A 16,705-nucleotide genomic window follows, 5' to 3' on the forward strand; every position below is an offset into this window, starting at 1 on the left:
CTGCAGGTGATCCAGGATAACGTTGTCATGGATCGAATTGTGTCCCACAAAAGTATGTGTCAACTTGTTTAGGCCGTGATTCCCAGTATTGTGTGGTGTCCTCCGTTTTATGATTTTCCTATGTGTTATAAATCAAAATCTCTGCCCGGGGTTAAAGAGGATTAGGGTAGGATGTAATACTCTTTCTCAGGTCACATCCCTGATCCAATGTAAATGGAGTTTCCCTGGGTGTGACCTGCACCAACTTTTACCTTATAAGAGATAAAACAAAAGGGAAGCAAGCAGAGAAGGGGGACCTCGTACCACCAAGAAAGCTGTACCGGGAGCGGAGCACTGAGTTGCTCCCAGACCAAGGGAAGACTGATGAGGAGGACCTTCCTCCAGAGCTGACAGAGAGAGAAAGCCTTCCCTTGAAGCCGACCCTCTGAATTTGGACTTCTAGCCTACTAGACTGTGAGAAAATAAATTTCTCTTGTTAAAGCTATCCACTTGTGATATTTCTGTTATAGCAGCACTAGATGACTAAGAAAAATGTGGAACCAGAATTAGCTACATGGGACTGAGTAATCTGAAAAAATATTTGCCCTGAACTCATAGATGAATTTTACTTATATTAATTTATTTTCTATTTGTTTATTCAATATATTGTTTTAATTGCTTTACTCTGTAAACTTCAAGTTATTCCATGTTTTGATATAATGTTTTTCCCATGTAAGTGACAGAAGTCAGTCCTGCCTAGTGCGTTTGCTTATTCATTGAACAGATCAACCGCCTTATTTGCCTTATGTCCCATGATGACAGTTATACCTATTGCTTAAGATTTCTAGACAAATTAGATATTTCATACATAAGCTGTTAAAATTCTTAGGGTTTCCTTTTTGTTATCAAACCTTTTTCATCATTATAAAATTACAATTTTAGCATAAATCCTGTTTTGACATTTTGGTTTTTCCCTTGTATTTTTATAAATACCACTTTTAGAGCCAATTTTGTTCCCTAGAATTAAGATTTTAATGGTTATTGTCATCGTGAGAGACACTGTTAAATGTTACATAAAATCAATCACTTGAGTTTTGACCTCAAGAACTAAACATGAAAGCCACGAAAAACATAATGCATAGAGAAGCCATCCAGATCAGTGATGACCTTGACAAAACCCCACTTGAGGGACTGAGAGAATAAGTCAGCCCTGTGTGCCTCTGACCCGTTGTCCCTGACACTGTCACCTCTTTCCCTCTCCCTTCTGAGGACCACCAGAGTACCTCCCTCTAAAGCATGGTGAAGCTAGGGAAAACTTTGCGGAAGATGAGCTGCTCCTTTGTAAGAGACATGAGGCCAGCCCGGCCTGAGGAAGAGAACTCCATTATGTCTAGGTAAACGGAAAACACTCAGTGTGCTCGGCCACAATTGTGGTGTGGTGTCTGAGATCTCAAATGCTTGATAATTCAAGCAGCCACCAGAGTAAACAATAGTAGCAAGTGTGTCCATGTGAGACAGACTACTCAGTTCATCAGTGATCAAAAGGTGTTCTATGGGATCTTTTATCAAAAGGAGGGAAGTGTCTCAGGAAAAGACAACTTTCAGGGCAGTCAGTGAGACGGTCAGAATATGTTGACCATGCTATCTGACATTAATCTGGATTTTAGACTAACAGCTATGCTTTTTGAGAAAAATATGTTTTCCTTGGTGGCCAAAACCAGAATGTGAAACCATGTGCTCTGAGGGGTCTGAACCAAGTGACCATCTGAACCCCTCAAAAATAAAACTACTCAGGAAGAGTGCTATCTGGGTGCTGTTGCCAACAAGATATTTTTGCAAGATAGACAAAGAAAATACATGTAAGCATCTTGTGACCATGATCTAACACCCTGGGAAACTATTTGTAATCACTAACTATACTATTAATAATCAGTAACCAATCAGAGTATAATTATTACAGTATTCATTGATTTTCTTGTAGTTGCCCTCCCTATGGTTTGGTTACTCTTTTTACCCTGTAAGAATACTTACTTGTATAATGAAACTGCCCTGGGACTACTGGGTTCCATTTTTCAATGGGCTATGTAGTTCCCAAATTGCAACTGTTTTAAACCCTTATTAAGCTGCTCTGTTTTAACTTGAAACAGCATTCAAGTCTTTCTCTACAACACAGTTGTGATGCCAGGGCCAATCTCATTCTATTCCACTCTTTCCTCTAAAGGAAGGAAAAAGATCAATCCTACCTGTATCTTTTGCTGTGTCCTCATTTCTGCTATTGTATTCTGAAGCCACATCTGAAATAAACACAAGGTCAAAGGCATCACTCAAGAATTGGTTTTAAGCATAGGTTGATCTAGCTCCAGATTTATGAGAAAACAAAATAAAATTGCAGGCATTTCACTAGAACTGAAAGATCGTCATTTTTCTAAAACACCCAATTTTATTTCTAAATAAAACATTTAATCATACAAATATAATTGAATGCGTGGGAAAAATTCAAGGTTATTTATTGAAGCAACATAACAAAAGACTGGAAACAGAGAAAAAGTTCATCAATAGGAGACTGGTTTAGTAAATAATTGTATAGATGTACAATGAATTATATGTAGCTTTAAAAAGAATGAGGAAGTGGGTTTTCAAGGTATATGATTAAATGTAAAAACAAGGTACAGGATAGTGTGTATAGTACGTTATACTTCATTTTAAAAAAAGAAAATACATTTTAATTTTCTCATATTTGCATAAATAAACTCTGAAAGAATATTCAAGAAATTAATAAAAATAGATACCTAGGAGAGCTGGGTGGTAGAAACTGAAAAGAAGGGGGCCAGGGCCTCGGCATGGAGAGATCAGGGCTGAAAGCAAGTTTTCCACTTTTAATTTTTGAATCATGAGAATGTATAATTATTAAAACAAACACAGTACTTAAACTTAGCCATTGAATAGTAAAGTGCTTGCTTTTGGATTACTTTACTGCATTCCAGTTGTAACTTTCAAAATAGCAGTGTTTCCGGTTTCATAGGCTCTAGTCTTCACAGAGCACTTATTACAAATAAGTGCTCATGTAGTTTAGAATGTCCTGCCTCCATTTCTATCCATCGAACTCTTGTCCATCTTTGGGGTCTTTTCTGATCACTCCAGCCAGAGGTTAGAACTCGCTGTTGTTACTACTGAATTATGACCTACACAAGTTCTTCTCATGTGCTGTGCCTTTTGGATTACTCTTTTTCAATCAATCACCAATTCAGTTTGTTTGTTTTTAATCAGTTTAGTTTGTCTCAAATTTGTCTTATCTCCATTATCCCTTCTACTACCACAGTTTAGATCTTCATCACTTCTTATTAAAAGTCCTCCATTCTCAATGTTGGCCCACTCCTGCCCTTCACCCCAACCACTAACCCCCCTCTCCTTACCAATTAGTAATTTATACTACAGCCAAGGTTGAGAGAATTTCAGGTTAAATGTGGGTTCACATATATTTCTTTTCACTTCCTTTTGAAACCTCACTAAAACAAGAATAAAAAATTGAAAGGCATACACTTGTAAGGATAAACAGAATAGGAGAGGGGATTACAATAGAGGAGAAATGTCAACACATTTCTGGAAGATGGAAGTGAATGGATGAGTCATCAAAGAAGAGAAAGCTGAGTACCAGTGCTTGCGATGTGGATTCTAATTTGAGAAAAGTGAATTCATTCTAGAATATGTCTGGTTTAGGGATTGAAGTCCTTATGAACTGCAAAGATGGTGATGAGGGACACAACAGGGGGACTAGTTGAAATTCTGTTTAGGGAACAAATATTTCTCTCCCCATCCTGCACAACCATGAAACAGGCCTTTCTCCATCCTGGATGAAGACTGGAGGTATGATCTTTGTAGAAAATGAATTGGTGAAGTGCCAGCCCTGGAAATACGAGGAGTATAAAACAAAAACAAAAAACCCATAATCAAGGTATTTCATCATGAAATTTCAAAACTCTAGGGGTAGAAGAAGATCCCACAACCTTCCAGAAAAATAAAAAACAAGTCATGTATAAAGGGTGGGGAATAAAAATGATTGGGACTTTTAACAGTAATACTGAAATGGGAAGACAATGGGACAATGGGTTATAATATTGGGATATTTTACTAGACTTCTCATTTAAGGGCACTGTCATCTGAAGAAATAGAAAAGTCTAATATATAGCCGTTTTCCTTGTTTGTTTTGATGATGGGCAAAGTGTTGTGAGTCCTCCAATTTTATGGTTCTCTTTTGTCTTGCAGGACCCTCAATTTTTTCCTTTCCCATTTTCTTCTTTTTCCCTTCACCACCCAGTTACCAAAGGGTGCTTCTTCCTTTTTGCCTATTTTCTCTCCCATAAAGGATATGCATTTCAAAGACTTTCTCTTTAAATGCCCCTTATATGGCACCTGTCCCTTTATATTACACAAATCTTTTTAAATAGTGCCTGATCCATTAAATCACCAGTATTTTAAATTCCTTCACAGTGGTCCATGCTCTGATCTGTCCAGATGCTTTTCTAGTATTTACTAATGTATGGTGGATGTAATCAATCTGGAGGTTGTTTAACTCACCCTTAGGCCTCACCACTAGCCTTACTCTTCATTCTTCCATGCAGTTTTTTCTTTGTCTGCCTTTACAAAGTCTTGCCACTGAATGCCTTTGGGGTGGCAGAGTGATAGATCACACACTGGGATTTGGTGATTTTTTTTTTTTTGAACTCAGTTATTTTGCAGTTTCAGTATTCTCTGTTTTCAAGTTTTGCTGAGGTTGTGGTTTGGTGTGGAAATTACAAAATTACTTTTTTCTTCTAGTTGTTGCAAATCATTTGGTGTGGAGAGCCTAGGACATGGATTTCTTTACGTTCATCACTGTCGTCAGCTACCCTAGATTTTCGTTTGTGTGTTTGTTATGTGTATTTGTTTAGATAATAAGCTCTTGAAAAGCAAGATCTAGGTATTTCTTTCTTACTAGCGCAGTGCCCTACGTGTACTCAGGACTAAATGATTATCTTATTCAGGATCGATTAATTGGGAATGAAATGGCATGTCAGTCCACAAGACGCTTTGGGCTTATTGATATTGTCCTATTAGTTTTTAATTTAAGGCCCTTTTTGGATGTAAGGCAAAGAGACCTGAATTGTGTTTACCTTTTGGGATATCAGCAAAAACCAGTGAAAAGTTTGAATAATGATTTATTTTTAGGTAAATGCAGCTGGATTACTTTCAAGCGTGGCAAGGACTTTGGGCGGAATTTTCTTAGAAAAGAGATAATCATTTATAATGGTCATAATTCTTATTTTTATGGAATTTGTGTTGCAAAAGTGCCTGATTAGTTTGTTTTCTGAAATAAGCTAAGCATTCCACTTTGAAATGCTGTTCACTTTACTCATTTGCTTTTTAAACTTAAAAACAAATCATGGTTAGCAAAAACAACTTCTAGCCCACACTGTATTCATAAACCATTAATTCTACATTGTTATTTAGTGAGATTTATGAAGGACTATTACCTTCATAGATGGATGTACAAAAGGAGAGGCTGCGTTTCTCTTTGTCACTCATTTTTTCATCAGTTCTCACTCTCAGGAAGTTCATTATGTTTAAACAAATCCTCAAATCTTATCAATAACACACCTCCAACAGATTTGGTTTTTAATATGACTGATGTTTAAGAAAACAAATGACTTGAAGTTTTGCTTGTTTTCTTCCCTGAATATGTCCATAACTTTTAATCCTACTGTATTTCGTATAATTTAAAACTATAGATATATTTTTGTAATTTTACTTCCATGATTTTATTATATTCTTACAAATATCGAGTCATAATCTTTCACGTTATTATTTTTTTATTGTACTTAAAGTAAAAGTTTACAAATCAAGTCAGCCTCTCATACAAAAATTTATATACACCTTGGTATGTACTCCTAGTTGCTCTACCCCTGATGAGACAGCACACTCCCTCTTTACACCTTGTATTCCCCGTGTTCATACAGCCAGCTTCTGTCCCGCTCTGACTTCTCATCTCCCCTCAAGACAGGAGCTGCCCACATAGTTTCATGTGTCTACTTGAGCCAAGAAGCTCACTCCTCACCATTATCATTTTCTGTCTTATAGTCCAGTCCAATCTCTGTCTGAAGAGTAAGCTTTGGAAATGGTTCCAGTCTTGGGCTAACAGAAGGTCTGGGGACCATGACCTCCAGGATCCTTCTAGCCTCAGTTCGACCATTAAGTCTGGTCTTTTTATGAGAACTTGAGGTCTGCACCTCACTGCTCTCCTGCTCCGTCAATGATTCCCTGTTGTGTTCCCTCTCAGAGAAGTCACTGGTTGTAGCCAGGTGCCATCTAGTTCTTCTGGTCTAAAACTATATGTTTTAATGTACAGGATAATTTTTAGTCTATTAAAAAAATTTATGTGCTGGAATTAAAACTCATAACCTTAGCCTATAAGAATATTTCATGTATAGAAGATTTAGTTCATAGCAATTGGGGGTAAAACCAGTCTGAACTGGTGTAAGTCTGAATTGGAGACATTTTTAAAAAATATGATGAATATGTCTATTATTTAGTATTTATTGAACACCTATTTAATATAAACCCAAAAGCCAAATCCACTGCCATTGAGCTGATTCCGACTCATAGCAACCCTATAGGACAGAGTAGAACTGCCGCACAGTGTTTCAAAGGAGCGCCTGGCGGATTTGAACTTCTGACCTCTTGGTTAGCACTATGCCATCAGGGTTTCCTGTATTTAATATATATTATATATATTTAAATTAAGTATATTAAGTATGTGTTCAATAAATATTTACTAAATAATAGACATATTCACCATATTTATATATATAAATATTTGAGAACAATCACATTTTGTTGCATATAACGTATTTATAAAACAAAAAATAGATTACAATAAATATGAATGAAACAGTGAATCTGATCAACACCAGCTGTTTCACATTCAGATATTTAAAAGGAATGCAAAAACCTGATAGTTTGCCAACTACGAGTTTTGAGATGGAGGTCCAGAATTATGATGCCAAAAAGGAGATGTGGAGAAAATTCCCACATTTTAGAATAAAATCCAAACTGTAACCTTCTTGGCTATAAATTCAAGAGAAAGGAAAGTGCCTGCCTTTTACCCCCATTCAACACTCTCTTTCTGGTTGATGGAGACTTCTTTGTGGGTCCTTTTACCTTTCAAGACTTCTTGGATTTTCCTTTGACAGGAAAAACAATCATGACATTTGAAAAATTAAAAAGTAGGTTTTATGGATAATCCCAGCTGTTTTCAAAGGAGGATCCTTCGTTTATTCATTGGTAAGACAGAGAAGGTGCTTGGCTGGAGAAACTAGAGAGAATTGCATTGCTCTAAGAAGAAGAAGAGTGGAAGGTTGTTCAGGAGGAGATAGAAGAGGCACATAGTTTGGAACTAGAGAATAGAGCAGCTGTGGAGAGAGGATGGTAGGAGAGTTAAGAGTGACAAGTAGTCAAAGAGAAACTCTGAGGAGACACACATCTCTATCAATGGCTTTTAAGTTTTGCCTTAGGGTGTCTGATGTATTCCTTTGCCTTTCCACAGAAACATCTGAATTATTCACTAACATTTCTTAGAATTATATTCACTTTTAGAGAATAGCCAAATCCTGATTTAAATGGGGGCAAGAGCAGAAATTGCCATCAGGGTTAATTGATTTATTTTAAAGGCAATGTCCTCTTTTAAAATGTGTGTATTTGGGGCAGGGGTAGGGTGGGGCAGAAGGAATGCAGGAAGTATACCAACATCTTGTGGTTTGATTTTCCTCTTCTATTCTCAGGGATTTCTCTGTTTTTAGAAACTGATGATTTATTACCTACAAATAGCAATGGAGGGAGAGACAATAAAGATTATTTGTAAGATTTTCAAGCCTTGTGGACCAGTATATACTGGAAATAAGAACCCTGTTAGTAGAGCCTGTTTGGAATCCAATTTTAGAATTGACACCAGGATATCTAATATATAGCAGAAACCGTGGGTCTGGGAAAGAGTGAGGGCTGAAGACTAGAGTTGGGAGTGAGAAGAGTAGAAGTGAAAATTATGACACAGGGAAGACAGGTCTCATGAGCATGAGCATTAGAACACACTTAGGTCAAACTTAGAAGGCAGTTTTTTCAGGAGTGGTGGGAAGAGTATGGCCAGATAAATACCTTCTCCACCTGCTGGTTGATACTTGAAGTTCCACTCTTAGTCTTTAGTCATTTCATTTAGCTGGAAACTTTGATACTGCGGTTTCCTTCACAGTGCCCTGGGCACAGTGCCTTATACAGGAGTCACTGAATTGATAAAATCCAGATACCCTGGGAATAGGGATGCCAGATAAAATACAAATACTACATGGAATATATTATACAAAAAAAATATGTTTAAATGTAACTGGGCATCCTGTGGAAACCCCTGGTGGTATAGTGGTTAAGTGCTATGGCTGCTAACCAAGGGGTCAGCAGTTTGAATCTGCCAGGAGCTCCTTGGAAACTCCATGAGGCAGTTCTACTCTGTCCTATAGGATCTTTGAGTTGGAATCGACTCAACGGCAATGGGTTCAGTTTTCGTTTGGTGGACATCCTGTATTTTTATTTGCTAAATTGAGCAACCTTGCCTGGGAAGGCTCAACTATGTTAGATGATGTCAGTCCTTTAAAACTGAGTGTAAATTAATTTGTCAGATTTTGTTTTTCTTAAAAGCAGGTTTTTATGGGGAGGGGTAGGTCTGTGAGCCAAGTGTGAGCAAAAGAAGAATTAGGACAATGATCTCAAGGAAAAGCTGCTATGGAGAAAGAATAAACCACAAAAGGGCAGGTGTTACCCAAGTAGGCAGTGGTGGAGGTGTGTGGGGGGTGATGGAGGCCATCTGTGACAAAGGGACCAGAACGAACCAGGGCAAAAAGGTGAGACTCATTATGGTATGAATTTGTTTGTTGTTGTTAGGTGCTGTGGAGTTGGTTCCTACTCACAGAGACCCTACAGGACAGAGCAGAACTGCCCCACAGAGTTCCAAGGAGTGGCTGGTAGATTTGAACTGCTGACATTTTGGTTGGCAGTTGAGCTCTTAACCACTATGCAACCAGGGCTCTGGTATGAGTTTAGGAAATATGAACAGTCCAATATTACCTGAGTATAAAGAGGGAGGCAGAGAGAAGTAAGAATGAGATAGACTGAGACAATACCTGGGGGGCCTTTCATGACGTAGAGCTTGGACATTATCTAAAAGGCAATAAGAAGGATTATGAGAAAGGGCCAGGCCATGGCCTGACTTGCAGCAGTATGGAGGATAGGTGGGTAGTGCAAATGGTCAAACACTAGACTACTAGCTGAAAGGTTGGTGGTTTGAACCCCCCCAGAGGTGCTTCGGAAGACCTGGTGATCTGCATGTGAAAGGTCAGAGCTTTGTAAAACCTGTAGAGTATGGCTTTACTCTGCACACGTGGGTTCTCCATGAGTTGGAATCAACTGGACAGCAACAGACAACAACAGCAGGACATGTCAATACCTGGGGTCATCCCTTTTTCAGGTCTCAGCATTCATCCAGGTAATCCATTATGAAGCATCATTTACACAAGTTACCTGGGTGCTTTCATGATTCCATTATTATTTTTTTATCGTTCTCATTGATAGGACAATGTGTCCTGCTACTATTGGCCTAGAAATCTCTAGCCCCAGGCTATTACACCAGAGGCCAAAAGTTTTCAGTTTTCTTTTTGTCCAAAGCCTGGACTTGACCTTTTGTTAGCCTATCCATGACTATTTGCTCTGATAAAGTACATTCCATTAGTGAGGGCAAAACTCACTAACCAATCCCTCTCCAGCATTGATGCAAACAATGGTGTTATATAATGCACAAAAACAAAAAACAGGGAGTAATAATATGGCATACAAGACAAACTAGTTTTGAGAAAGCAGGAAGACAATTTGTAGTTGAGGCTGGAATTTGTACTCAAAAGCTGTCATTTTCTTTTGTCTTCATAAGATTCACCAACCAGGCTCCTTTTAGGTGCTTTCAGGATGAATGATGACTCTTCGAAAAAATAGTTCTTAAAAAAATGACACAAGTCACATATGGAAACATTTTTACTGGGAAAATCCAAACAATACAAAAGTATATAGAAAAAAAATAGCACAGTCCTCACTCCTCCATAACTCCATTCCCAGCCCCACTCTAATCTTCAGAGGAAACCTCTGGTGACAATTGGCTTCCAGATACCTCCTTCTGTGCATTTAGATACATTTGTATACATATACATGATGGTTAAGGTTGTATGTTAACTTGGCTGGGCCATGATTCTCAGTGGTTTGGCAGTCATATGATGTTGTGATCACCTCCATGATGAGATCCGCTGTGAGTAGCCAATCAGTTGAAAGGAAGTTTCCTTGGGCAGGTGGCCTGCCTCAGATATAAGTGGACATTCTGGCAAGGCTTGGGGGCTTTTTGCTCAGGCTCGATCCTGCAGCTGGCCCCTGTTTATCTGACCTCTGGTTCTTGGGACTTGAGCTAGCAGCTTACCTGCTATTTTACCTGCCAATCTTAAGATTCATCAATTTTCATAGCCTCTGAGGAAAAGTCCTGCTTTCTGACCTGCCAATCTTGTGTTCACCAACCCCTGTGGCTTATGTGAATCAGGAGAAGCCTGGACTTGACCTTTTATTAGCTTATCCGTGACTATTTTCTCTGATAAAGTACATTCCATTAGCGAGGGCAAACATTAGTGAGGGCATTGAAACAATACTGTTATATAATGCACACACACACAAAAACAAAACAAGGAGTAAAAATACGATATACAAGACAAACTAGTGTTGAGAAAGCAGGACGGTCCAGCCTCTACAACTGTGTGAACCATTTCCTCGATATAAATCTCTCTCTAAATATACTTATATGCTTTAGTGGTTTTGCTTCTCTAGAGAACCCAGACTAAGACATTATATGTACATTCATAAGCACTTATATAAGTGAGAGAATATTGGTGTGTTATTTTGTTACTCGCTTTTTTCATTAAACTATGTTTTGGGGAGAGTTCCATGCCAGTACATGTAGGTTGATCATATATATTATTTTACACTATGATGAGCAGTTGAATTGCTTCTAGTTTTTCACTATTATGAAGCTCCAGTGAGTGTTCTTCTTCATCCATCTCTCTACAAAGCATTTGTGCAAAAATTTCTATAGGACAGAGTCCCGGAAGTAATTTCTGCTTTTTCAATGCTCCATTAAGTAATTAAAACTCTAGTTTGGAATGAATTCGATGCTTCACTTTTGAGCATCCAGCAGGTAGACATGGCTCCCACATTTGAAACTGGCATTTAATGGTGGTCACACTGGGTAAATGCCAGAGGGAGTCAGTCATCTGGAGGCTGCTCCAGAAAGTAATGAATGAACCCTGTGCCCAAAGAGGTGCTCAAGGAGAGGCTGGATGTTTTAGAGAGGACACAAACATCATCCAAGAATTGAATGAAGAAATTGCTAAAGTCCCTCTGGATTCTTAAAGTGGCGATTAAATGATGGCAGTATCCATTGTTTTCAGGGAAGGGAAGGCAAAGGGATCAAACTGGGGCCCTTAGGCTAAAAACCCAGGGGTTAAAACCTTTAAAAAAAATTAGTTGCTAAACATTAAAGAATCCAGAAAATAACATAAAAATATCAATCCCAGGCAGCTTGAAAAATTTTAGAAAATCTGGCTACACTGAACCTGCAAATTTCTTTATGGAAGTGAAAAATAATTCGTCTATGTTTAACTTGTCGGCAGAGTGATCGATATACAACCTGGCGCTTTATTTACTTATCTGTTAGACCCTGTAAGCATCTGGGTTTGGATGCCTGGTATTGGGCCAGAGTTTAATGGAGTTTAAGGATTTCGTAATTCATTAAGGAGGTAGGTCTGTAATGTGAGTCAGTCTCTTAGTAGGTGCAAAAGTCATTAGGTGATTAGCAGGGTGCTGGCAGTGAAGGTGCTGTGAAGCATCGGTGCTCCAAATTCCTGAAGATATAGTTGGCATTTTATATGCTTTTCCCAGGAAGGGAAGAATAATAAACTTAGATGTTAAGGCTCTGATTATATTCCTATTATATAGGATAATAAAAGGTAATTAATAAAGCTATATCTTTTTATACCTAAGCGGAGGACAACTGAATGAGCCTAGGTCACTGCAATTCCGAGTAAGATGTAAAATTTAACCATGTGCTTGGGAATTTCAGCTATCACTTGCTCTGGCTTTAAAAATTTACCTTCAGATGGGTACATTTTGCCTTCAAGTACTTTTCAGTTAAACCCATATTATGACTCTGCATCCAGGTATATCAGTGTTGGTTGTAAAGTATTGTAAGGTTGGTAGTTTTATCTCCTTGAAGAGATCGGTAGATACGGAGCAGGTGTTTCGACCATGAATCTGCCTTTTAATCTGTGTGGCTGCCTACTGTCTTGATCTCTTAGGTTTTCTCTTTCTTCCAATGCCTAGATACTTTTCGGGTCTTTAGAAAGAGAACCTCCTTCACCACTCACTAGATGCCCATCTTTTCTCTCCATAGTAATCCCTTGCCTTTCCCCTCCTGACTGTATTTGAAACCAAACAGGATTTTTTTTTTTTTAATTTCTTCAAATGTACCATGCTTTTTATCTCCAGAGCTTTGCATTGAAGGCCTCTCAGTAAGGAATACTCTTTCCTTCCCGTCCCCCTTCACTTGGCTAACTCTTACTCGTCACCATTAGGCAAGGACCACTTCATTCATAACACCCTGTGACATTGCTTATTTTCTATCAAATTTTTAAAAAACTTTTTATATGTATTGCTAAATGGAAACATTGCATTTAATCATATTTCTGAAGAACACTAACTACATATATGAAGAATATTACAAGGATGGTGATAGAAATATGTCTTTTGGGCTCTAAATGCCCTCATGTTGTTTTGAGGAAATGGTCGGGACTGGTCAAATAGCCCTTGAAAAGAAAACACCGAATTGGGAAACAAAAGGCTTAGCTCTCCCTTAATCCTTGTGTTACCTCAAAGCATCTATTTCCTTGTTGGAAAATAGCGCAGAGTGATGACAGTACTTAAAAGAAATGCCATAAAGATCAAGGAGGTAAAGTTTGTAAAAGATTCAGAGACAATGCAATACACAAACAGAAGAAAATAAACACTAATAATTTCTTATGCTCACAATGCTCTACGTGTTATTTCATTTAATATATTTTTTTTTATTATCACATGAATTGTGCTAGGATTTTAGAAGCAAAGTAGAAAAATAATATTTATAGTTTATTTTTTGTTTGATAATGTGATACAGGACTGTCTTCCAACCATTAGTTGTACTACCCATCTGATTTAAAAATCAGTGATTATCACTAACAGGAACTTGTAAAAAGAATTTTACTTATTCAGTTTGCTCTTGAGTTTTGAATCTATAGACCTTACACTGGGTTCAGTCACAAACACCCTCATCACACATTCATACACACATAATACAGGTTTTGGGGATGGTTAGTCCAAGTATCCAACCCGAAGTATTAAGTGCCCTTGGAGTTAGCATATGCTCTAGCTGTTTTTACTCCTTAATGATCTCCAGTTCTCATCTTATTTTTGCATAACTGGGAAAGAAGATGAGAAAGGACACACTTGTGTCTACTTCCTGCACAGGATCAAGTACACAGAGCTTGCAAGTAGCATTCCATCATATGTAGTTTAGTGAAAATTAATATCGTCTCTACGATTGAACAAGACATCAACAAGTCCAGTGTACTGAGGACATTTCAAATTGGCCCAAACATTTTGAGTCTGAAGGTCCCAGGACAGCACTTAGCCATACTTTACCAGAGCCTTGGTTGGGGAGAACACCCCTCCCTTAGTGCATCTAGGGAGGGAAAGAGACTCCCATACCCTGAAACATGTTTCTGTGTTTCATGGTATGGAGGTTTCTTCCCACACTCCCACTCAAGTAAGGCTCTTTGAAGAACAGTTAAAAGATCTCTCTGGGCTAGGACTATTCTTGGAATCTATGCACTCAGTTTTTCTTTAAAGGTTATATGTATCAAAACAGTTATTGTTTTTCTTGTTCTACTCAAGTGTCCTAGGTTTCAAGATCAATCTTCATTTGTGATCTCCATTTGAACAGAGGGCTGTAATACAGACTTGAGATATGTGCACAGGACATTTGGAATATAGAGAGATTTTACTTTATGGTTCTTGCAGGCTCTTCTTCTGATATTTTAGTACCATACAAAACAGAACAAAACTAAACACACACACACACACACACACGAAAATACTTTGCAGTTACATCTGGTTTGAACTTATTTTGACAACTAGAATCTTTATTTCCTAAAATCAAATTGTGACGAGGATTGGTAACTTTCTCTAGAGAAGCAAAACCAGAGAAATGTGTGTGTGTGTGTCTATATAAAGAGAGAGAGAGTTTTATATCAAGGAAATGGCTCACACGTTTGTAGAGGATGGAAAGTTCCAAGTCCATGGGTCAGGATGGAAGCTTCTCCTGACAAATCCCAAGATCTGTAGGGAGGCTGGCAGGCTGCTGGTTCACAGGCTGCGGAGGCTGACGAATCCCAAGATCGACAAGTAAGCTGCTGGCTCAAGTCTCAAGAGCTGGAGGTCCGATGAACAAAAGCCACATGGAGGATTCAGAGTGAGCAAATTTGTATACATTTTTTCTTCATAAATCAGTGGTTCTTCATCCATTTTCAATGTCCTGTACCATTTCTCTAATTTGACAAGCTGAGTTAGAATATTTATCTTGCTTTTTTTAGATATAAATTGTAGATGTCATATGTATCAATATATTTATTATTCTCTTTCCTAAAGAGAATGTTGGAACTCTTCTCTTAATTGGGTTTATTTTTAGATTATTGATTCTATCTCTGATATTTTATTTGTGAACAACCAAGAAACATAATCAATAAAGTACTTTATAATCTTCTGTGTTCATGTCATCCAAAGCAAGGATGCATTGTATTTTTAAGATAGCTTTATTGAGGTACAATTAGATATGTTTTGACATATACACACACCTGTGAAACTATCACCAAAATCGAGACGAACATATCTATCACCCCCCCAAAATTTCCTCATTTCCCTTTGTAATGTCTTCTGCTGGCCACTTCTAGACCTCTAGCTCCCCTTCATCCCCAGGCAAACATTGACCTGCTTTCTGTCACTATAAATTGGTTTACAACTTCTAGAATTTTATATAAATGTGATCATACAGTATGTACACTTTTTTTGAGGGGAGGGGTCTGGCTTCTTTTACTTGGCATGATTATTTTCAGACTTGTCCATGTTGTTGTGTGTAATAGTAGTCCATTCAGTTTTATTGCTGAATAGTATTACATTTTATGGATACCCCACACTTTATCCATTCATATTTTGATGGACATTTGGGTTGTTTACAATTTTTGGCTATTATACACAAAACCCACCCAAAACAAAACCCCTTGCCGTTGAGTCAATTCTGACTCATGGCAACGCTATAGGACAGAGTAGAACTGCCCTATAAGGTTTCCAAGGCTGTAATCTTCATAGAAGCTGGATGCCACATCTTTTCCCTGTGGAACAGCTGGAGGGTTCAAACCACCAACCTCTGAGTTAGCAGCCAGATGCTTAACCATTGTGCCACTAGGGATCCTATTATAAACGTTGTTGTCAGGTGCTGTCGAGTCAGTTCCAACTAACAGCAACCTTAGGTAAAAGAGAACGAAACACAGCCAGGTCCTGTGCCATCCTCACAATCGTTGTTATGCTTGAGCCTATTGTTACAGCCACTGTGTCAATCCATCTTGTTGAGGGTCTTCCTCTTTTTTGCTGACCTTCTGCTTTACCAAGCATGATGTCCTTCTCCAGGGACTGATCTCTCCTGATAACATGTCCAAAGTATGTGAGATGAAGTCTCACCATCCATGCTTCTAAGGAGCATTCTGGCTGTACTTCTTCCAAGACAGATTTGTTTGTTCTTTTGGCAGTTGACGGTATATTCAAATAGTCTTTGCTGACATCATAATTCAAAGGCATCAACTCTTCTTTAGTCTTCCTTATTCATTGTCTAGCTTTTGCATCCAGCTTTTGCATGCATACGAGGCAATTGAAAACACCATGGCTTGGGTCGGGTGCACCTTAGTCTTCAAGGTGACGTCTTTGCTTTTTAACCCTTTAAAGAGGTCTTTTGCAGCAGATTTTCCCAATGCAATGTGTCTTTTGATCTCTTGACTGCTGTTTATTGTGGAGCCAAATAAAATGAAATCCTTGACAACTTCAATCTTTTCTCCATTTATCATAATGTGACTTATTGGTCCAGTGGTAGGGATTTTTGTTTTCTTTATGTTGAGGTGTAATCCATACTGAAGGCTGTGGTCTTTTATCTTCATCAGTAAGTGCTTCAAGACCTCTTCACCCTCAGCAAGCAATGTTGTGTCATCTGCATATGGCAGACTGTTAATGAGTCTTTCTTTAATCCTGATGCCCTGTTCTTCTTTATATAGTCCAGCTTCTTGGTTTACTTGCTCAGCATATTATAAATGAAGCTGCTATAAATGTTTGTGTATAAGTTTTTATATAGACATAGATTTTAATTTTTCCTAGGTTAATAAATATCTAAGAGTGGAGAAGTTAGATCATATGGTAGGTATATGTTTACATTTTTAAGAAACTACTAAAAGTCAATGTTTTTAATTTTTACCATTCTAATAGGGTGTCG

The sequence above is a fragment of the Elephas maximus genome, chromosome 3, assembly GCF_024166365.1.
Source record: "Elephas maximus indicus isolate mEleMax1 chromosome 3, mEleMax1 primary haplotype, whole genome shotgun sequence".
Taxonomy (NCBI): Eukaryota; Metazoa; Chordata; class Mammalia; order Proboscidea; family Elephantidae; genus Elephas; species Elephas maximus.